At 38.8% G+C, this 22781-nt stretch overlaps 1 protein-coding gene across 14 annotated transcripts in view; it reads left to right on the forward strand.

Moving 5' to 3' along the window:
• LRATD2 (LRAT domain containing 2) overlaps positions 1-22781 on the forward strand; it is a 714718-nt gene that overhangs the window by 450279 nt on the left and 241658 nt on the right. The window lies entirely within an intron of this gene.

Raw genomic sequence — 22781 nt, forward strand, 5'->3', positions numbered from 1 at the left:
GAAAAGGATGCTATTGGGCTACTAGGGAAAAGTCAATTCCATGTAATTCTTCTGCAAATCATGAGGTTCTTTTCTTGGCACTGAAGCTATGGAAATCATAATATATGGCCCCTGTACTTAAAAACCTTGAACTGTAAATATGTAATAAATCAGATAATTATTTTTTAATATATTTATTTTTAAAAATTTGTAACCATGTGTGGTGATGGATGTTAAGCAGATTTATTGTGGTGATCATTTCTCAATATATACAAATATCAAATTATTATATTGTACACCTAAAACTAATGTAATGTTATATGTCAGTTGTATTGCAATTTTTGTATACACAGTTGGCTCTTGAATAACACACAGGTTAGGGGCGCTGACCCTCTATGCAGTTGAGAATTTTCATATAACTTATAGTCAGCCCTCCCTACACCTGGTTCCTCTGTATCCGAGGTTCCACATCTGCAGATACAACCAACCGCAGATCATTCAGTGGTCATAGTATTTACGACTGAAAAAAATCTGTGTGTAAGTTGACCCATGCATTTCAAACCTGTGTTGTTCAAGGGTCAATCTATTTGTAGTGTTAGGAGAAACAAAGGAAAGAAAACATTAATTCCACCATGAGCAAAGGGAAGGGATGAGGAGCTGGGACACTTTTATATTTTTTAAAAAAAGTTATTTGAGGAGGGTGATTGTTTGTTACATTCTTCATTGTAATACCAGTACTTCAGCAGTATAGGGAGCCTTGAGTGTAATACTAAGAAATTTGATTTTTTTTTTTTTCTATTTGGTGTGGAAGTATGGTTTAGTGGAAGAAAAAAGGACTTTGTAGTCATATAAACTTTGGTTTGAAAATCACTGGGGGAGGTGTCAAAAGTTATTTAACCATCCTTAGTCTCAATGCCCTCATTAGAAAGGGTAACAGGCAAGGGTGTCAGATTATAGGTTTGTTTTGTCAATAAGATGAGAGAATACTCAGACACTTGGAAATACCCAGCATGAATCATGCAAATCTTAGGATTTTAATAAATGATAGAGATTCCACTCCTTGTTCTCTTTCTTCTTCCCTTGCTTCCTCCGTTTTCCCTTCTCATGGGATGTCACTAAAGATATTAAATAGAAATGTAGTTAAGAAGATAATATGTTTTGGACTGTCACAGACCCTGCTTAACTTGATTCATCACCTCTGTTCACTCAGTTTCCATCAAGATATCCCACTTCCTACTTCCAACATTCAACTCCATACTCCACACTCCACATATTCCATACTCCATACTCCATATTACCATATCACATTTGATTTTTAAAAAATTCTCGGCCCAAAATAAGAGCTCTTCAGCATGGGATTCAAATCCATCCACAACTTGGCCCCATTTTGTTTAGCAACTCCTGTTCTTTGAGAGTGGCTTCCTGGGACACTGTGTTGAGAAGGATTCTGAAGCTAGTTATAGCTTTACCAACAACAAAAAGGTATTATGATTAATTAGTAATTTTGGTCATGGACATGGATCTTGCCATTCATGATTTAAACTATTATTATACATAATAATTTACAATTTAGTTGGAGTGAAGAATCTGAGAACAGTTTTGATAGAGATGTAGAACATGACCATACGTCCCAGTTTGCCTGGGACAGTTTCAAGTTTTACCTATTGTCCCAGTGTAATTTTTTGTAGTAATTTTTAGTAACATTCACTCTCAGAGATGTCCTATGAAGAAGGTGTATGGTTATCCTAGTGATAGAATTAGGAGGCATTAGACTTAGGGTCCTATTTATGAATCTAAATAATAACAGATTTCAGAAAATAAGATTTAATAAGGGACCTTGGGGGCAGTCAGGTGTAAGAGAGATAAAGCATTAATGGGGTAGGAGATGGCCTGTATGAGTCTTAAGATCACTTCAAAATTGAGATCTTGGTTTAAATATCTTATTTCACTGACTGGGTAACTGAGACCTAGAGGTCAGGCTAGAATTCAAACTCAGGCTGTTAAATCAGGAGCATGTTCATTTACACCACTGCTTTACAATGTGATAATGGACCACCAGGGCAAATGATGTGGATGCCCCATGGATTTGGGTTTCAGTTAAGCCTGAAACCAAATGTACAAAGTCAGAGGCAGCTCCACTAGAGTTAGAGAAGTCTTAAGTGAAAGTCACACGTGAAATAAGTTGTTTTCCTCTTCCATCTGCTTGTTTTATTTTCTGCATAACCTCCTTCAAATGTTCTGCTTTTCTCATATTCTTTGCTGTTTGTGCACAATTTTGTGATGGGTGTAACCTCATTTTAGTAGTCACTAACTGATTCATTCTTTGCTTTTTCAATCAGTTTATGTTGCTTATGAATTTCCATATTATCTTCCACTGGAGTTGAGTCCTAAGTTTTCATAACTTCCATAAACTGCTCTGACTGTGTGACTCACATGTGAGCAGAGTCTGGCTGAATTCTGATTGATGAAACCACTTGTGGTTTGATAGGTAAAAACATACGGACTTTGTGTGCTCTGTAGAGCATCTAACAGCTTTTATCTGTTCCACATGAATATCTGGCAATGTGTCTTTCGACAGATTCTGCACATGTAATACCCCCATAAGCAAAATCTTCCCTTAGGATGCCCAAGTCATGGAACAGAGAAATTGAGGCTGAGACTCTTGTTAAAGACTGCTCGGCCACAAATTTCAGCTCCACTCGTTGCTAACGGCTAGCTTTAGACAAGTCACTAATATTTCTAAGCCTCAGTTGCCTCATCTGGGCATGATAATTGTGCCTACATCATAGGGATTTTTTGAGGATCAAATCTGTTAATGCATGCCAAATACTTAATGTAGTCCCTGGCTTATCTAAGCATTTCACAAACATTGGCTATCATCATCATCACCATCATTATGATAAGTGGTGAAAATCCATATTTATTTTTATTATGTTGATTACTAGCCTGCACTTACAGAGATGAAATAGGGACATAAAATTTTGCAATGATGGAATGCCTTCAATTTGCAAGTAAGCCAGTGAGATGTTTGTTGTAGTCTAGTTTGCAAATACAATGGTTGTCTCTCTCATGGTGGCAAATCTTGTAGCTTAGTTTATTTAACACCTATTTCCAATTATACCCTCCTCCACCATAGGAGATAAGGGGACCAAATCTTTATTCTCCTGGCCAGTTAATGAGATTGAAATAGAAGACTTCTAGGAAGTGCTCCCTTTCCTAAATAAAAGACAAAAGAATAAGCCCTCTTAATGTCCAAATCTTGGTTCTAAGGCCATTCTGCAATAAGACACCAGAGTTCCTTAGGTAGATGGCTTATTCTAGGACTGGGACAGGGAATATATAAGATGAGCAGGGAGCATCTTGTGCCAGAAAGTAAGGAAGTGCTCAAAACAACAACAGCAATGGGGGTTTGTCCAAGGGACACAAGGAGCTGACTGAAGGAGCTTGCTCTGAATAGCCAAAGCTGAAACAATTTGAGAAAAAAGTAAACAAAGTAGAATTGGACTCTAACCCAAAGCATCAAATAAATGTCCATAAAGCTCTATGAACATAAATAAAGTATTCACAATATAAATGAATGGGAGAAAGGAGACAAATCTCTGGTGAAGAATCTCAAATAATGCCATTTATGCTTTCAGAGAGAGGCTTTCATTCCATAAGTATGTACATATTATTACTCATGACAATAACCATGATGCAGCCCTGAGATTGGCCCCAGCTCAGCCCAGTTCTCATGCGGAATCTGCCTGCTCCCACCAAAGCATAGTTGCAGAGCCATTTCTATCCATACATCCTCCATGCATCGAAGACCAGGGCCCACCCTCTCTCATGGGTGAAGGAGAAATCAAGGACAGTGAGTGTGGTGTTTCATGGGGTAAATCAGGCAAGGGCCAAGCAAAGGTTTAAGGCAGACATAGGCATCCGTCCAGCTGAGGAGTCCACAGGCAAACATTGCCTGTGCTTTAGACACTAATGACAGTACCATGGCTAAGCCCCTCGGGATGGGACAAGAATAGTGCTCACTCGGGAGAAGCTGAGTCTTCCTGGAATACTGATTCTGCTCCTCCTATAGAGTGCTTCCAGTTCTCGTCCTGTATCTGGGGTCACACAGTCCCCTCAACCTTTGCACATTTTCTGTTCCCCTTTCCACTCAACAAAGCCCAGGGAAATTATATTCTCATCTCATAGATGGAAACCTTGCCCCTATCTTCATCTATTCCAGTTTTGTTGTATATGCCATGAATTATTTCTATTGACCACCAAGATTTAGGATTTTGAATCTCAAAACCATGGTTCTGCTGCCACGACCTTTATCCAAGACACTTTATGAACAGCCTAGCTTAAAGAGAAACAAGTGATGATAGAACTGGAAATAAAAAATAGTGAATATTTCAGAAATATCCCACTTCAGCCTCTCTCTCTTTCCTCTTTTCCTCCCTCCAGCCCTTGCAGCATCTATATATTCCAAAGATCATAATGCAAGGTAGAAAGTTCCAAGTGCCTCAAGGCATGTACAGATGAAATGCGGAGGCGATGAAGGAGAGAGCATGGTTAGCTTTTAGATACACCTTAAAGGATGGGAAGTTGAACATGCAGGACTTTGAAAAGAGCATTCTTGGCAGAAAGAGCAGCCTGGAGCTCGGCAGAGAACAGGGAGGTGCCCATTTAGAGCAACTATAGCTTGGCCAGTTTGTTTGGAGAACAAACAACATTTGAAACCTGATTATATAGGGCTTCAAATGCCAGACAAAGAGGTTTGGACTTTGCTGGACAGTGCTAGAATCTACCGAAGGGGTCAGAGCAGAGGAGGGACATGATAGAAATGGTGCCATGTAAAATGTACTACCGACTATCTAAAAGATAGATGAGAATTGAAAATGGAAATAGCAACAATGATCATTAACTATCAGGTGAGAAATGACAAGGGCCTAACCTAGGGCAGTGGCCATGGAAATGGAGAAGAGTTGACCACCTGAGACTACATTACAGCTGGACATCATGAAGTGTTTACTCAGTGCCAGGCACATAGCTTCAAGTTTTACCTGGATTACTTTACTAAATCGTCATCATAAGACAATGAGTTATATTATTATTACACTATTTTACAGATAAGGAGACTGCAACTAAGGTTGGATGACAGTCCTTGGGGAAGTCCTGGGTTATTTCTCTTTCCCTAGTGTAATTATTGAGGTAACTTCTCTCCAAGAGGGCTACCCATCAATTCATTTCCTCTGGGATATGAGTGCCATTCCTCCATCAAGAGGTAGAGTCTACCCATCCTTCCTCTTGACTCCAGGCTGTGCTATGACTCCTTCAGGCAATAGAATGTTGTAGATGTGACACTCTGCCACTTCAGCATCACTTTTGGGCCAACTTGCAGTTGCCACCTGTGTTTCATAAAATACTCGTTTGTGCAGAAGACCCTTCTCAGAACCAAGCCACCATGCTGTAAGAAACCCACACCACATGAAGAGGCCATATATAGGTGCTCAGGTTGCAAACTCAGTGGAGCTCCCTGTCCACACTCAGCACCAACTGCTGGACATATGAGGGCATCATCTTGGATATTCAGCCCAGCTGAATCTTCAGATGACACTACCCCCAGTCAACAGCCACACAAAATACTGCAAGTGAGAATCACCCCGCCAATCCTGGGCAACACAGAGAATCATGAGAGATACTTAATCATTTCTGTTTTAAACCACCAAATTTTAGGGTAGTATATTCCATAGCAATAGATAATAAAAACAATTATTAATGGTGCCCCCTTTGTCTCTCAAAGTGTTCTGCTGTAGACAACATATTGCATGGTTAACCTAGGTTTGGGAAGTACAAATAGCTGGTGCAACCAGAACTCAAACCCAGGTTAACTATAAGTTCCACTACCTAAGAGAAGAAATGATGTATGGGTATTAATTCCCTGGGAACCCAAGATGTTTTATTAATCTCTTCAGACCCCAGATTACCAGGCACCCTGCAAGTGTTGAATGAAAAAATGTTTGTTAAGTGAATAATTAAATAAATGAATGGGTTAAAGGTTGAATGAGAGTCAACTTCCCTTAGTTAGTTGGTAAGACAGTTGGGGGAAACCATCCTCCACTTTCCCCTATAACATGCTTTTGAAGAAAAATAAGCCTGTGGATACATTTATCAACTCACGATGTGGTCCAGCCTAACCTCTAACCATTGTGGGGAGGAAAGGGTGAGAAAAAGAGTACGGGATAAAGCCTATTACAGGGTTTTACTAAACTCTAGGGTAGATTCTTTTTAAAAGAATGATATAAATTTTTTTCTAAAATAGAAATTATACCAAGCTTTTATAACAGCTCAGGCCTTCCTCAAGCTCTTTTCTCATGAATTTTAATATTAGCATCCTTGGTGCTGCTTAATTTTCTCTTCTTTTTTTTTTTAACTCTATTCTCCTCCTAGAGCTCATTGAAAGCTCTCACTCCTCTAATGATTTCTGGGCCTCAACTTAGACTTATTACTGCACAAGGAGCAATAGATGCCTAAGTGTCAGATCTATTTACCAGCTGAAAGGGCTGTTACTGGTGAGGCATTTGTCTTCTGCAGGACGTGTTGACCGTGGCTAGTTAATTCCATTCTTCCTGATGGGAAGTGGTCCTCCTGAATCCAAAGCCATTTAGCCCAACCAAGCTTCAGCATGGAGAATTGCACTCTGGGTCATGCAACATCCCAGTGTGTTTTTAACTGGAGGAGGGGTTACTGATGTTGGTGCAGAGTTTTTCTCCTGAGCAGGCATAGACCTGTGTTTTATTTATCCTTGTGTTTCTGGTGCTTGTTACAGTGGCTGGAACCCAGGTAACTGTCCAATAAAGGTTTGTCTGCTTTAGCCTCACTTTCTTCCCTTCTTTCCAAATAATCTATTACTATTTAATCAATATTTGAAATTCTTTAGTTTCAAACCTTTTTAATAATTCTCAAATCCAACCCCTCTCAACTCCATTCTCTCCCTTGTTACCTGAGTCCAGGCTACCATCATCCCTCAACTGGATTCTTGGACAGCCTTCTAATTAATATCATCCTCCTCCATCCATTCTCCACATTGACACCCAATGAAAGTGAAATTTTTTGCATCCATGCTTAAAACACTTCAAGGACTCACCTTTGTCCATCTCTTAAAACAGGAAAAAATAAATCTAAACTCTTCACTATCCATTCAAGGCCCTTTTTAATCTGGTCTCTCAATGTTCTCTAGTCTTATTTGTTACTCAGCACGTCTAGTCAAACTATGGTCCAATCAAGCCAGACTCCTCATTCCCAGAACACTTCATGCACTTTCCTTTATCATGTCACATTGCATGATTCTTCCTGACTCTGGAACAGTCTTCCTGCCATTTTGGCTTGCCGAAATTCTACTCTTCCTTTATGACCCAGTGAAAATGCTTCCAACATTCTCAAATTCTTTTCTACATCTTTCTTGTTTAAATGAATTGTTCCCTCCTGTATTCCTGCACTGCACACTGTTTATTCTATTAAAGCTTAGCCAGAAAGGCATCTGGGTGAAAAGCCCAAATCTGGAGCCTGCCTGCTGAGTTGGAGCCCAGACTCTGCCACTTACTGGCCTTGTGAACTTGAGCAAATTACTTTATCTTTCTTTCTCAGTTTCCTCATCTGTAAAATGGGAATAAGAAAAGTATCAAATTGTAGCAGTGCTATAGTAATTAAATGACTTAATTGTCTGATACATTGAAAGTGCTTGGGATTTCCCTGGTGGTCCAGTGGTAAAGAATCCACCTTACAATGCAGGGGACTCAGATTTGATCCCTGATCAGGGAACTAAGATCCCATGCTGCAGGGCAACTAAGCCAGCGCGCCACAACTACAGAGCCCATATGCCCTGGAGCCTGCGTGCCACAACTAGAGAAGAGAAAAACCCTCACGCCACAATTACAGCGAAGCCCACATGCCGCAACGAAAGATCCCGCATGCCGCAACTAAGACCCGACGGAGCCAAAAATAAATAATAAAATAAATAAATGGATAAATAATAAATCTTTAAAAAAAAAAAAAAGTGCTCTATAAGCATTTCTACAAATTAAAAAAGTAGTAAGTGAGGCAGTCGACGGAGCAGTGATATCTTAAATCACTGATTAGTGTTTCTCAAAGTGTGGTCCAGCAACACCAAGTCCCTCACCTGGGAGCTGGTTAGAAATGCAAATTATCAAATCTCACCCTAGACCAACTGAATCAGAAATACTGAGCATGGGCCCAATAGTGTATGTTTAACAAGGTCTCTGGGTAATGCTGATGCTCAATCAAGTTTGAGAACCACCCTGTAGCTGATCTCTAAGATGCCTTTCAGTTCTCACCACCTATAGATTGATTACAATCCTCCAGTCCACAGCACTGAACACTAGAATATCCCACTGAGGTCAATTCTCAAAGGTCGGAGAGGGCAGTAAGGATTAGGTCTGGAAACTGGAAGTGAAAAGGGAAGAAAGCTATCCATTTGCAAGGGAGCAAAAATACAAGAGGGCAAAACATCCTTAGAGAAAAAAAACCAAGATGTTCCTTCTACTTCTTCCTTCTCTCATAAAATCAGGAAGTTTCACATGGGTTATTGTTCTAAAATTTATTAAGACTTTAAAGAATATTTATATATTCTATATTTGTATATATGAAATATAAAAATATATTTTATGTTTCTTAGAGTATATTAATAAGAAATATTAAATTATTAGAAAATTATTTTTTAACAAAACCCTTTCTTTCTCTTCTTCTAGCGATTGGGGAATTGATTTGGAGGGGGGAAAGAATAATGGGAAAATTTACTAAAAAATGCAACACAATTTAACATTTATCTCCCAACATAAATAAATAAATATATATATATATTTGCAAAACTAAACTCATTCTGCAGACACCACCACCAAAACAAAAGGCATCATAAAAATATTTTAGACATGAAAAAGCTCAAAATAACAGACTAAATATCTGTGCATCCAACACCCAGCTTAAGACGTAAATAATTACTGCATATACCTAAAACAGATTTTTAAAGGGGTCAAAGAGTCTAATGCATTCAAAATGCTGCCTGGCTGTTTAAAATTTAATCAAAAAGCACAGCACAGGGCTTAACATAATAAATATCCACTCCCTTCTGTTCTCTTCCTTGCAAAATGTGTAAACAAGCTCCCTGGCAGTGGGATTTCCAGACAGAAAGATGCATTTGTGGGTAAGTTTTGGGATGGTGAAATTGTTACAAGTGAATAAAACAATTACTGCTGTTGTATTTTCCAAATAAAGTAATGTATTCTTAAGGGAGACTTATTTCCCCCTTTTATTTTTTTTCCAGTTTTTATTTTATTTTATTTTGCTTTTTTCATTTTTATTGGAGTATAATTGCTTTACAGTGTTGTGTTAGTTTCTGCTGTATAACAAAGTGAATCAGCTATATGTATACATATATCCCCATATCCCCTCCCTCTTGCGTCTCCCTCCCACCCTCCCTATCCCACCCCTCTAGGTAGTCAGAAAACATCGAGCTGATCTCCCTGCGCTATGCAGCAGCTTCCCACTAGCCATCCATTTTACATTTGGTGGTGTATATATGTCAGTGCTACTCTCTCATTTCGTCCAAGCTTCCTCTTCCCCCACAGTGTCCTCAAGTCCGTTCTCTATGCCTGCATCTTTATTCCTGCCCTGCCACTAGGTTCATCAGTACCGTTTTTTTTACATTCCATATATATGCGTTAGCATATGGTATTTGTTTTTCTCTTTCTGACTTACCTCACTGTGTATGACAGACTATAAGTCCATCCAGCTCATTACAGATAACTCAATTTCGTTCCTTTTTATGGCTGAGTAATATTCCATTGTATATATGTGCCACATCTTCTTTATCCATTCATCTGTTGATGGACATTTAGGTTGCTTCCATGAACTGGCTATTGTAAACAGTGCTGCAATGAACATTGTGGTACATGTATCTTTTTGAATTGTGGTTTTCTCAGGGTATATGCCCAGTAGTGGGATTGCTGGGCATATGATAGTTCTATTTTTAGTTTTTTAAGGAACCTCCATACTGTTCTCCATAGTGGTTGTATCAATTTACAGTCCCACCAACAGTGCAAGAGGGTTCCCTTTTCTCCACACCCTCTCCAGCTCAACATCACTAATCATTAGAGAAATGCAAATCAAAACCAGAATGAGGTATCACCTCACACCAGTCAGAATGGCCATCATCAAAAAATCTAGAAACAATAAATGCTGGAGAGGGTGTGGAGAAAAGGGATCCCCCTTTTAAAAGTAAAGATTCTGTACTGAAAATGTTTCAGAGAACTCCCAGGGATAATTCCACTATTCAAGTACAGTATTACAGATTCTGAGGGTAGAGAATGAATGATTGTGAAGGTTTTTGTAATCTCATCTTTCAGTTCAAGCATGGCCTGGTGGTGGGGGGATATGTCCACGTGAGCCTATAAAGAAATTAGGCAAACATGTAAAATCAACTAAATATATTTCTATGTGCTCTTCTCTTGATTTCTCTGGAACTCTGGGTTTACAAGGTAAATCAAAAGGACATCAATAATAATATTTATGTTTATTGACCAGATTTCAGGTGAGAGTCATCATGCTAAGTACTTTACAGATATTAATCTTTATAATGACTTGAGGGCAGGTATTGTGATCCACTTTTTCCAGCTAAGGAAATCAATCATCAGAGAGGCTGAGTAACTTATCCAGGGTCACAGAGTTGGAGAATGGCAGTGCAGGGATTCAAGGCCATGTTTTTAACCACTGTGCCATACTTTGTACAATTCAGAATATATTGCCAAGGACTGAGGGTCCCTAGTCATCTAGGGAGCAGTGACTAAGAGATTGCTCATCTAGCCCAATCTCTTCATTTCACAGGTGAGGAAACTAAGGCTAAAACGGGGAAGGCCCTTCTGCAAAGTTAGAGAGCTGAGGCTAGAATTCAGGATTCCTGAATCTCAGCTCAGTGCTATGTCATTTCCTCCTTTTCACGTGTCCAAAATGGAATGGATCTTCTTTGCGTTAAGACCAACCATATTCCAGATCGCACGAGCAGCACCATAATCTGCCCCAGGGTTCTCGACCCTGGCTGAACTGCAGTCATCTAAGACCTTTTTTAAAATACCAAAGCCAGACTATCACTCAAGAAAATTTTATGTAGTTTGTTCTGGAATGGTACCAGGACTCCATACAGCCTCTGTTTTGAATGTATTATAGGATTCTCAAAATTTTCATATACACAACTCTTTCACTTCCATCTCTTTGAGCAAAAGCAATCTAAGCAAACCGTGCTCAGATCCTGAATTTTTGCATCTCAGTGAATGGCACCATCAAGTTGCTCAGATCAGAAACTTAGCCTTTATCCTTGATTCCTCTCTCCCTTCCATCTACATCCAATCCATTGCCTTGTGTCAGATGTTGGGTAAAATGTTTGTTAAATGTAAAAAGGCAGACAGTTATTGTGTGAGGTCCAGTGTGGGTCTTCATTTGGAAGAGTGTAAATGTTTAAATCACAAACATTTTGTGTGTGTGTGTGTACACATACACACAAACAACTTTCTGGATGGCTTCTTCTGTCATTCCTACATGACTTTGAGGTGCAGGGCTCCCCTCTGAGAGAGTCAAACGTCAGGCTATCTAAAGAGAACTCCAATGCTCTGAGTGATACCCTGACACCACTACAAGAAGGCTTGGAGCGCTTTTGAGCTCTCATGTTTTTCAGCTTTATTCTTCCCACCTATCTCTCCTACCTTTCTCATCACTGGCATATGCACAGGTCATTTGTATGGCCCTGAGAGGGATTCTCTGCTCTAAGAAGAGCTGACAGAGAAAGGTCCTTTAAAGCAATAATCTCCACCACTTTCTAGTCAAGCAAGCAATAAATGCCTGCCAAGATTGATTAAACAGACAAGTCAAGCGGAGGCCTCTGATCAGTCATGAGTGCTATCTGTCTGGATAATATTGCCACAAAGAGTCAGCACTTTTCTGGCTTCCCACCCCACAGCCCCCTTCTCGGTGGTGGGAATGGACCTCACAGACCCTAGACTGTGACCATCCACGTTCGGAAGAGTCAGTACCGGCTAACAATTCAACAGTCAGAAAGCCATAGAAGGGATTTTTTTTTTTTTTTTTTTTGATGATGATCATGAGATCACATGGCAGGTACAGTGTTTCAAAGTTTGGGCTTTGTATTTTTGTCTGAGAAATAAAAAGATTCTCAAGCTGTGCTGTCAAATAGAAGCAAATATGAGCAACATGTGAGATCTTAAATTTTCTAGCAGCCACATTAAAAATAGTAAAATCATGTGAGATTAGTTTTAATATTATATTTTTCCCAATATATCAAAAATTATCATTTCCACATATAATAAATATTAAAGATTATTAATGAAATACTTTACATTCTGTCTTCAAAACCCAGTGTCTAGCTCATGCTTACAGCACATCTCAATTTGGATGCTAAATTTTCAACAGTTTAAGTGAAATGTAGTCCTACCAAATCATTTGTTATATTTAATGAAAAAATATTTTAAATTTTAACTAAAAGTAATTAAAATTAAGTAAAATTAGAAATTTAGTTCCTTGGTTATACTATCCACAGTGCTTTCCAGGAACCCAAAGGATGGGGGATTTCTTAACCATTACTCTTTTTCAGGGACACAGAGCTCAGAAAAGTTCAACATGGTCAATCCCTCTTTTTGTTCACTGTGAATGATTATAATAGGTTCCTAAGCAACTAAGAGACAATCATAAAACTCATGAGTGAGATGAAGTAGGATGTAATCAACAGTCTTCCTAGGGCTCTTGTTGGTGTTGTTACTGTAAAATAAATTGAACCATCTTTTGAGAGGTTATAGCAAAGGTCAGTTGTTTAGAATCTTGAAGTCCATGTGTCTTAAACAGGAACACCTGAAATGAAAAAGAGAACTATTAATATAAAAGGTTAAATTAAAGCAAATAACCAGTAGTAACACCCTGTGCTTCACAAGTCTAGTGGATTCCAAGGGGTTGGTGGAAGAAAATCTTTCGATTAAGCAGCACTGCTGTGGAAATAAATGAAAACCATCCAAATGAGAATGGGCAAAGACTATTCAGAGCTGGCTATAGCAAGGGAGTCAGCCACCATTACTTACATCTGGCAGAGTCTGCAGCCAACAGAAGCAGGCATTCTGGCTACAAAGGAAGTAGTACTCAGTAAGGACATGTGGAGATCTAGGAAAAAAAGGAGTTAATCATGACATGAGGTCAAAACCAAGCCTTACATCAGCTGGATTACATATTTAGATCTCTATTATACTCTTCCAGATGGGAAGTATTTGGCCTATTACCCTAAGAGTGTTGTGGAAATAAAATTTAGAATTACATAGCATCCAATCAATAGATTGTAATAATTGGTTCTTTTGCTGGGAGAGATCGACACTGATAAAGTCATTTACCAGTTGAATTTTTAAATATCATTTTCCCATATAGGAAACACCATCAGCTATAATCCTTTATGATCGCATATGATGAAATTGGAATTGCCCAGAAGTTTCTATAATGGGATGCAGTGATGGATGGTATATCCGGCAGTCAATAAGACTGAAGGCTATGGCTACTGTTTGAGATAATCTAAGAATGGCATTAGAATAAGTATGTTCTGACCTAACAATTATATAAGGAGGGAAAAAAGAAAGATCCATTATGTATAGATGACAACCAAGGATCTATAGAAAATGAGAAGAACTATTATAAGCAGAAAGATAAAAAACAAAATAGGAATCAGATAGGGGTCTCGGTCCAACATCTTGGGCAGAAGCTGTCCATTGTCTGAAGTCATCTGCTCGTTCCAAAGATATTAGGTCAAGTTTCTTTTTCCAAAGACCAGCTGTGTCTATAAGATCCTATTAGTATCCTCAATTTGAAGTCCCCTATTGGAGTAGGCTTCCAATTGTGTGGAATTCTGAATTATATTTTAATTGTTAAACATGAACCCAAGCATGGACTCCCTGGCATTTCACTGCTGTGTTCGTTGTTAACAGTACCTGATAAGGTCTCTTCCAATGAGGTCAAGAGCAGCAGCTTTCCTCTGATGTCTCTTCTAGTAGATGAAATATCCTGGCTGAAGATCATAAAGAGGCGGTTTAGGAAAATGTCTTGGAAAGGTACCCTAATCCATTGGTGAAAGGACTGGTTATAATATAAGAGTCCCTTGCAATATTTTGCCATGTTACCATGCAGTAAGGTGGAGTCTAATATTGGAGGCAAAACCCCCAAATGCATGGGCCTTCAAATTACCAATTTATAGGAAAATAACTGATGTTACCCTGAGGGAGTAGCCATAAGAGGCCATAAGAGCTAGTGAGAGTACCTTTGGCCAAGAGAGTTTAAAGGTTTCTAAAAGTTTTGCTTATTTTAATTTAAGGGTTGGCATTGGTCTTTTCAACCTCTTCAGAAGATTGTGGATAATAAGGACAGTAGAGTTTTTGAATAAGAGGAAATGTCTTACAAAATTATTTTATAATGTTTTCTGTTAAGGTGTATGCCGTGAATCACTTGATATAAAAGCTGGGGTGTCCCATGTTGAAAACGCAAGATTAAGCAGATTTTTAGTGGTGCTAAGGGCTGTAGCTTTTCAACAAGGAAACGTTTCAGCCCATCCTGAAAATGGATACACAATAACTAAGATATACTCAAATCCCATAGAGGTTGGAAGCTGGATAAAATCCATCTGAATGCTTTCAAAGTTCTGTTGAGGCTTTGGGTCCTGGCCATGTCCCATCTTTACAGTTTTTCCAGGATTAAGTTTTTAACAGATGACACATGACTTGAAATTAACCTCAGCTATCTTTTTAAAGTTTTCACCAATGTTGATTTAGAATAATAATCAATTTATCTATTCCATGATGAGCAGTTTCACGGAGAAATTTAGTTAATATCCATTTGAAATGATCTGGTATCACCAAGTGGCCATCTTGAGCTTGTTATCAGACTAAAGGGTACAACCAGATTTTTTTCTGTTCTTCCTTTTCAAAATCTGGGGCTAAACGCTGATATTTTTAATGGCCTCTTTGAATCCCTCCAGAGATTTATCCTTTGAGAGTTTAGAAAGAATCACAAGGTGGGTTAAAGCAGCTCATTTAGCATAATGATCTGCTGAAGCATTTCCTTTAGCTTCCATACTGTCTTTATATCGGCCTCAATCTTTGTAACAGCCAACTCTCTAGGAAGTAGGAATGCATTGAAAAATCCTTAAGTTGTCCATTTTTAGGAGGATCCCAGCAGAAATGAGAACCCACTTTAGTATGAGAGCATCCCAAAGTCATGGAGTACTCCAAAAACACATCTGCTGTCTGTATAGAGGTTTATCCTCTGATCTTTATCTAGTTGCAAAGTTCTAGTAACGCATAAGCTCTTCCATCTAGTATGATTTTACTTCAAGTAGAAAACTATATTCTAAACTATCTTCTTAAATTATTGATAGCATATAGTGTTTAATAATCTCAGTTTTGAGGTATGAGCCATCAACAAATAATATTAGGTTAAGTTTCTCAATGGGATCTCTAATACATTAAGTGAGTTACAGAAAGTTTCCTAACTGAAGTAAGACAAACATGATGTTGCCGTTCTTTCAGGAGGGACAGGTGGGTGGCAGGATTCAGGTTTTTGCAAGGGTGAATGGTAATGTGAGAAGGAAAGTGTAACAAAATCTCATTAGAGGTTAATCAGTTGGCCGAAAAGTGTCGCATGTTCTCAGTCAGTAGTCATGTCTTTGCTGCCTGAGGAACCGTGAAGTTAAGCAGAGCGCCTAGAACTAGTTTAGCAGAAGCATCAACAATTTTTTCAGTGGCACCTATTGCCCTGAGTCAAAGGAGATAAGCCTTTACAACCAAGTCAAGGGTGAGGCTATAGTAAAATTAAAAAAAAAAAATGGTTTTTGGTGATTTGCCTGAAATTGAGTTAAAATTCTAAGGGCTTATCCAGATTGCTCACACACCATCAGATGAAATGGCTTTTTGTACTTAGGGGTGCCTAAGGAAGAAGGCTGAAGAGCTGTCTTTAGGTTACAGGAGGTCTGTTTATGTTTGGGTGTCCAAATCACAGGGTTTCTTACTGAGGACTTAATAAGTGTCACAACCACAGACAAATTTGGCACCCATTTTCTGCAGTACCCAGTTAAACCTAGAAATCCTCTCAGTTGTCATCTTGAAAGAGGTCTAAAATAAGTTTGGATAGTCCTTAATCTATCAGGAGAGAGTGTTTTCCCTCCTTAGATAGAGCATGTCTCGCCTAATGCACTGTATTGTGTAACATTCATGATTTATCTTTTGAAACATCATGTCCCTTTTCTGCTAAGGCTGAGAGTAAGTACTAAATTAAATCTTTTTTACAAACTTCCTTATTCTCGGAACAAAGTAGAAAATTAGCTACATATTATATCAAAACTGAATCACAAGGGAAATTTAGGTTTCAGAAATCTTGAATAAGGACCTGGGAAAAATTAGAAGGGGCTTCAGTGCACTTCTGAGACATGACTGCCCAGATATATTGTTGTCCTCCCCAGGTGAAGGCAAAAAAATATTGGCTCTCTGGATCTAGAGGTACACTGAAAAAGGCAAGCAAAGTGAAGCAAGTGTCTTTAGGCAAAATAGTTAACAGGATGATATTTGGGTTAGGTACCACAGAGAAACAAAAGATAACAATTTGTCAGTGGTCCTGAAGTCTTGAACAAATTGATATCTTCATCTATTTGGTTTCTTTTCTGGCAGGATGAAAGTGTTAGAAGGGCTACTGCAAAGTTTGAGGAGACTTTTGGATTAAAGGCTTTCAAAGATAGGTTTGAGCCCTTCCTATGCGTCTGGTAGCAAAGGATATTGGGAAAGTTTGGGTAATGATTTGGTAGGATCTATCTGAACTTTAATAGGTTCTGCTCCAATTATTCTGTTTTTTATTTTTAATTTTATTTATTTATTAATTTATTTAATTTTATTTTTGGCTGCATCAGGTCTTAGTTGTGGCACGTGGGATCTTCACTGTGGCATGCGGGATCTTTCGTTGTGGCACAGGCTCTTCCTTGTGGTGTGCAGGCTTCTCTCTAGTTGTGGTGTGTGGGCTCCAGAGCACATGGGCTTTGTAGTTTGCAGCACACGGGCTCTCTAGTTGAGGCACGCAGGCTCAGTAGTTGTGGCGCATGGGCTTAGTTGCTCCATGGCATGTGAGATCTTAGTTCCCTGACCAGGGATCAAACCGCATCCCCTGCATTGGAAGGTGGATGCTTAACCACTGGGCCACCAGGGAAGTCCCTAATTATTCTGTTTTAAATTCCAATGTTGGAAATTTTATCCCATAACATGTCAGGAATGGTGTCAAGGTCTTTATCAGGGGTATGTATTAAATATTATGGAGAAGGCAAAGATATATCCAGAGCAGACACACTTGATTATGAATAGAGAAGTCCTCTGAAATGTCAAGAAATAGTTCCTCTGATGTGCATTTAATATTACAAACCCATTTGCAGAGTAAATATCCCTTTATTAAACTTGCAAGGGTGGCATCACAGAGCAGGAAGTAATTTTTTTTTTCAGTCAGGAACGCAAGGGTTACATTAAGGGATAGGAGAAAAAAAATCCATAGATTATTTCAAATACCTACTATCTGTGTGGTATGCTTACTCTAAAGAAGAAGTTGAGCAACGGTGACAGAATTTAACAGAGAGAGAGTAGCACCTATATGTACCAGGAATTAATGAGGCTGACCAATTATATTTATAATTCATTTTGTGTGTTTAAAAGTAAGGCAGAATATTGGATGCATTTTCCTTCCTCAGAGTACCCTCACTGATCCGAATTGAAGGATTTTTGTTTGTTTTGGTTTTTCTTTTGTAATTTGGGATAATTTTTTTTCCAGTGTCCCTTCTTTTTACAATACCTGCAAGAGTCCTTATCAATAGTAGCTGGTTGGGGACTGGTCTACTTAGCTTTTTGATCTTTAGGGCCACACATTTATTTTGAATCTTTTCTCATTTTTATCCTAAAGCTCTTTCACAATGTTTTACCAGCTGTTTTAGTTTAGATAAAGAGGCTATTTCCCATTCCAGTTTCTTTGAATTAGGTGACTAATTTCAGGTTTAGCTCAACTGACAAAATGAGATGAAGGGGCTACTGTTACAACAGCATCTTCTTTAAGTCCCAGATGCTTTTGGAAGATATTTTTTAGTCTATTCTAAAAATTTCCTATAGTTTTACCTTTACTTTTTTGCACAGTTGAGTTATGGTCCAATCAACTTTTATTAGAAATGTTTCAGGTATAGCTTTTAGGAGACTGTGCCTTATTTTTCAAGTCACTTTCTGACCCTCAAGCTTGTTGTAGAAAGAACAAGGATCCAATGGGTCTCTTTCTGGATAAGTCCAACCAACTTTTGCCATATAGGATTTAGCATCTGGTTCCAACCAACACGTGTACAAGTTGATATAGATCAACTTGGGGTCATATGCACCCAAAAGAATTCTAAATTATTTTATGAATATCTGCTGGTCTTACATAAGTTTAGAGAAGTCTTTATATCTCTTAATTTAACTCAAGTTCAAGGTTTAAATTCTATAGTTCCCTGAATACCCAGCACATGGAAAGGATGCATTTTTTAGAGGCAACTGGCATTGGGAGTCTTAGGGAAGTTGGGAAAAGGTAAAGAGTCTGGAGAAGGGGAATAGGAAGGAGGGGTTGACAGAGATGTGAAAGGAAAGAGGTCAGAAGGATTAGAGGGAAGGGGAAGAGCAGGATTTAGGGAAGCAACTGGAGGACAAAGAAGAGGATTTACTAGGAAAATTGGTCTAGTTTGCTGTTGCTTAAATTTGTCAGGTTGCTCATAGCTTTGGCCAAATAATCTTTTAATGAAGCAATTTTTTATTCAGAATTTTGTTTGGAGGCCTCTGTACACCAATCAAAAAATGCTGCCCATTTAAGCTGAGAAATCTTATGTCTTTCTTTTCTAAGGAAACTTTTGAATAATTTTGTTAAAGTCAAATGATCCCCAGAGTGCCCACTGAAGGCCTCAATCATACTTGGAAAAATTATGTCATTTGAAAAGGTAAGTGCAAGAGTTAAGACTGCAATGAGAGTAAATATAAGAAACAAGAGTTTTCCTAGAAAAGGATAAGATTTAGATTTAGTTGAAACCATGAGAGTTGGCAACAAGTGGTAGAAATGAAATGCTTGTGCCCCTCGTATGTCAGGGTCCTGAACTGATGGTTGGCCACCTCCGAACCCAGACCCAACAATCTGTGCCCTCAGCAGGTGGACTACCAGAGAGAATGCTCTCTCTGAATCAAAAAAAATCTCTCAGGACAAAGACATAAGATATAAAAGGAACTTCGTCCAGTTTTACTGGTGACCTACAGCAATGTTTGTCCAAATGGGCACCTGTCTGGTAAGAACTACAAATTCACTGATTTGTGAGGCTGCCATGAAAAACAGGTTCATAAGGTCTAAGCCTGTATTCTACCTTGTGAGTCCCCTTCTTATGACAAATACCACTTTTAGATAGCATACCATAAAACAGTAACACAAATGCAGCAAAAAGGGATGAAGAGAATGACTTGATGCCACCAAGGATGCCAAACAAATGAGAAATGACAACAAAATCTGAGTACCAAATTGAGAATAAATAACCAAGGAACTCAGCACAAAGGGAATGGAGTTCAGACCTGATGCCGACTTACCATGTCGTTGTGGACTTGACAAGAGGTGAGGAGCAAGGCACAAAGACCTCCACACCTAATTGAAGACTGGACTCCATGGTGATGGTCAGTGCAAACTGTTTCTTGGTGGAACTTCAAGAAATCTGTGGAAACAAAGGAAGAATGAAAACAAGCAACTGTTATTTATTCAGAGTTTATTATTTGAATTTGGCAGAAACTCAAATGCATGCAAAACAGTGGGAAAGCTCTAGAGTGGGAGAAAGGGAAGGCTTCAGGTGTGCCTTGACTGGAGGCTGTTGGCATGCAGAAGCTGGAAGCAGGCTAACTGAAAGTGGGTCATCCTATATGATTTGTTAGGAATATATATTTGGCTTTCTATGATTGGTCCTAAGTTAGAAGAGGGGGCAAAAATTAGGGAAGCTGGAAATTATTGACGAGGTCCTGATTTGTGGCTAATGTTGAAGTTGTGGTTGGATTCTTAGACTGGTTTCAATAAAGGTTAAGTGTCAGAGTTCTATTTTTACATTGGTCTGGCCATTGCCTGATTGTATATTTAGTGACTCATCACTCACTGAGTTTTTTGAAGATAAGATTAAATTGGTGATGTTGTCCACAGCACTGACTCCTTCTCCAATAAAGACATCGATGACCTGAGTGTTTCACCAGACTTCCTTAGTGACCCAGACAGCAGCTTGTCAAGGGAGAAATCGGGCCATGCATGGTCTGCAGCAGTAATGAGTCCTTCTGATCTTTTAACAAGTCTTCAGGCTTCAGCTTGCAGTGACTCTTCAGATCCTAGGGACAAAGACCAGCTACAAGGCAACCTGAGAGTCCAAATAAGCATTTGGCAGTCAGGTTTTAGCTCTCAGTGACTCCAAGACGAGGAGGAAGGAGAAAAATTTAAAAGCTTGGTGTGGAGGCTAAGGTTAGTTTGCAGCCAGATATTGAAGGAAAGTGGAAGAATTGAAAATTTGGTAAGGGTTGACAATCTGTGCCAAGTAACAGATCCAAATCCACTTTACAAGTAGGCATCACAACTGGTTTATCCACAATGGGAAAGCAAGCCAATTAAGTCTCTACCAGACAAGACAGAGTTTGCATATCCATGAGTTACCTGCAGTTTACAAAGTGATACAAAATAGCTCAAAGACAATGAATAGCATCAGAATGTGATAACTCAGAATGTGCATAGTGTCCCATTGAAATACAGAATTTCTCTCTACTGTCCCTCTTTCCCTTCTGATCAAAGACAATCTCTAAGGAAAGATTAATCTTCATCACAAAATAAAGCCATTCTCATTAGATGTGGCCTGGTTATTTACAGAGGTGCAGCAAGAATGACAATTTACCACATGAGTCTTATATTTGCTTTGCTGGAGGTTTTCTTAAAGAATCTCTGATTGGACTCTTCTAAGCTTCTTGAGGATAGGAAGCCAAGCCATAAATTCACCATCATTTTTCACCTGCAGTACCTAGTGATTTGGTGGGAATTCCTCTCTTCCTTGTGGTCTCCAAAATATCTTAAGATTCCTGAGCCTGCCAAGAGGAGGTGACCTTCCTTGCTCACCTATGAGGCTGGCAACCCTATAAAGCCAGTAACCAGGACAGTTTTCCCAAGAGGGACTTAGTAAGCATTGGCCCCGTAAAGTCAACCTTAGTTCCTCAAAAGTGTCTGATCATAACTGATTAAATGAGCATCATTCTCAAATATGACATTATAGGTAAAGCCTAGTTGCATAACCAACATAATTTCCAATTATGTACTATTAACAAGGTGGTCAGATTCTTGCTGAATGTATGCAAATAACCGTATTGGCATGAAAATAAGAATACTCAGTAAGAGTTTCCAAATTTTGGAAGGGGTGAGTCAGGGTAGAAAAGATAAATGTTTCACTTCTGTTTATAAGAGCACAGTCTACTAAATAGTTATGAGTGATAGCTAGCTTAAAAGAAAAAGAGGTTCCTTGTTACCCAAAAATAGAACATTAAAGCATTAGCACAATTCCAATCAAAGTTCATATTCATCCAGTTCATTCAGTCCTATGTAATTAATTTTTGTTCCATTCGATCTTAGGTTCCTAATCTCATGAATGCATCCAATTCTTGACTAGACATCTGGAACTCCTGACTCAGTCCACTAGTATGATCTGATAGTTGTTTAAGCAATGCCATCAGTAGCCTGTACCCAAGAGTACCAGGCATAGTCCCTTTCCACCAGGCTCTAAGATAGTCCTTCTTTGCTAAAGATGGAACACTGCCCTATAGCTGATTCCAAGTGATTTCATGGAAGCATCAGGAGTTTAAAAACACACACACACAAACAAAACTATCTGTGGATGACAAAAGACCAAAAATGACTATTGTTTACTTATTACTGATATTTTTCAAAAGGGAATGATCTGAACAGAATTCATTATAAGGATAATGCAAATGACAAGCCTATCTGCTTATTTACATGGCATGAAAAACAAAATAAAGCCAATCCAAAAAAATATAGACAAAATATCTTTAAATAAAAAGATTTAAGCCTATTTTTTAAAAACATGATTATTACATCTAATCTATGAAAATGGATGAACACAGTCTTTACAGAGAAAACATTTTCAGATATAACATAGAAAAATCCTGAGACAATAGATGTCCCATATAAGAATATATCAAGTAAATAGATTCAGTAAGTCTGGAGTAGGTTCTAAACACTAGTAGATTACTAAATGTCCATAGATAAGTGATGTGGATCCCCAGTAGAAAACTACTGGCCTGGAATACACAAGATTCAAATTAAAACAGTAAAGTCGCAACCAAGTTAATGTTTTAAAAAATAACTGCAATAATGACTGATAGCTTTTTTTTTTTTTTAATATTACTTTATTTATTTTTTTATTTTTATTTTATGGCTGTGTTGGGTCTTCGTTTCTGTGCGAGGGTCCTCTCCAATTGCGGCAGGTGGGGGCCACTCTTCATCGCGGTGCGCGGGCCTCTCACCATCGTGGCCTCTCTTGTTGCGGAGCACAGGCTGCAGACGCGCAGGCTCAGCAATTGTGGCTCACGGGCCTAGTTGCTCCGGGGCATGTGGGATCTTCCCAGACCAGGGCTCGAACCCGTGTCCCCTGCATTGGCAGGCAG

Source organism: Balaenoptera ricei, chromosome 17, assembly GCF_028023285.1.
Source record: "Balaenoptera ricei isolate mBalRic1 chromosome 17, mBalRic1.hap2, whole genome shotgun sequence".
Classification (NCBI taxonomy): domain Eukaryota; kingdom Metazoa; phylum Chordata; class Mammalia; order Artiodactyla; family Balaenopteridae; genus Balaenoptera; species Balaenoptera ricei.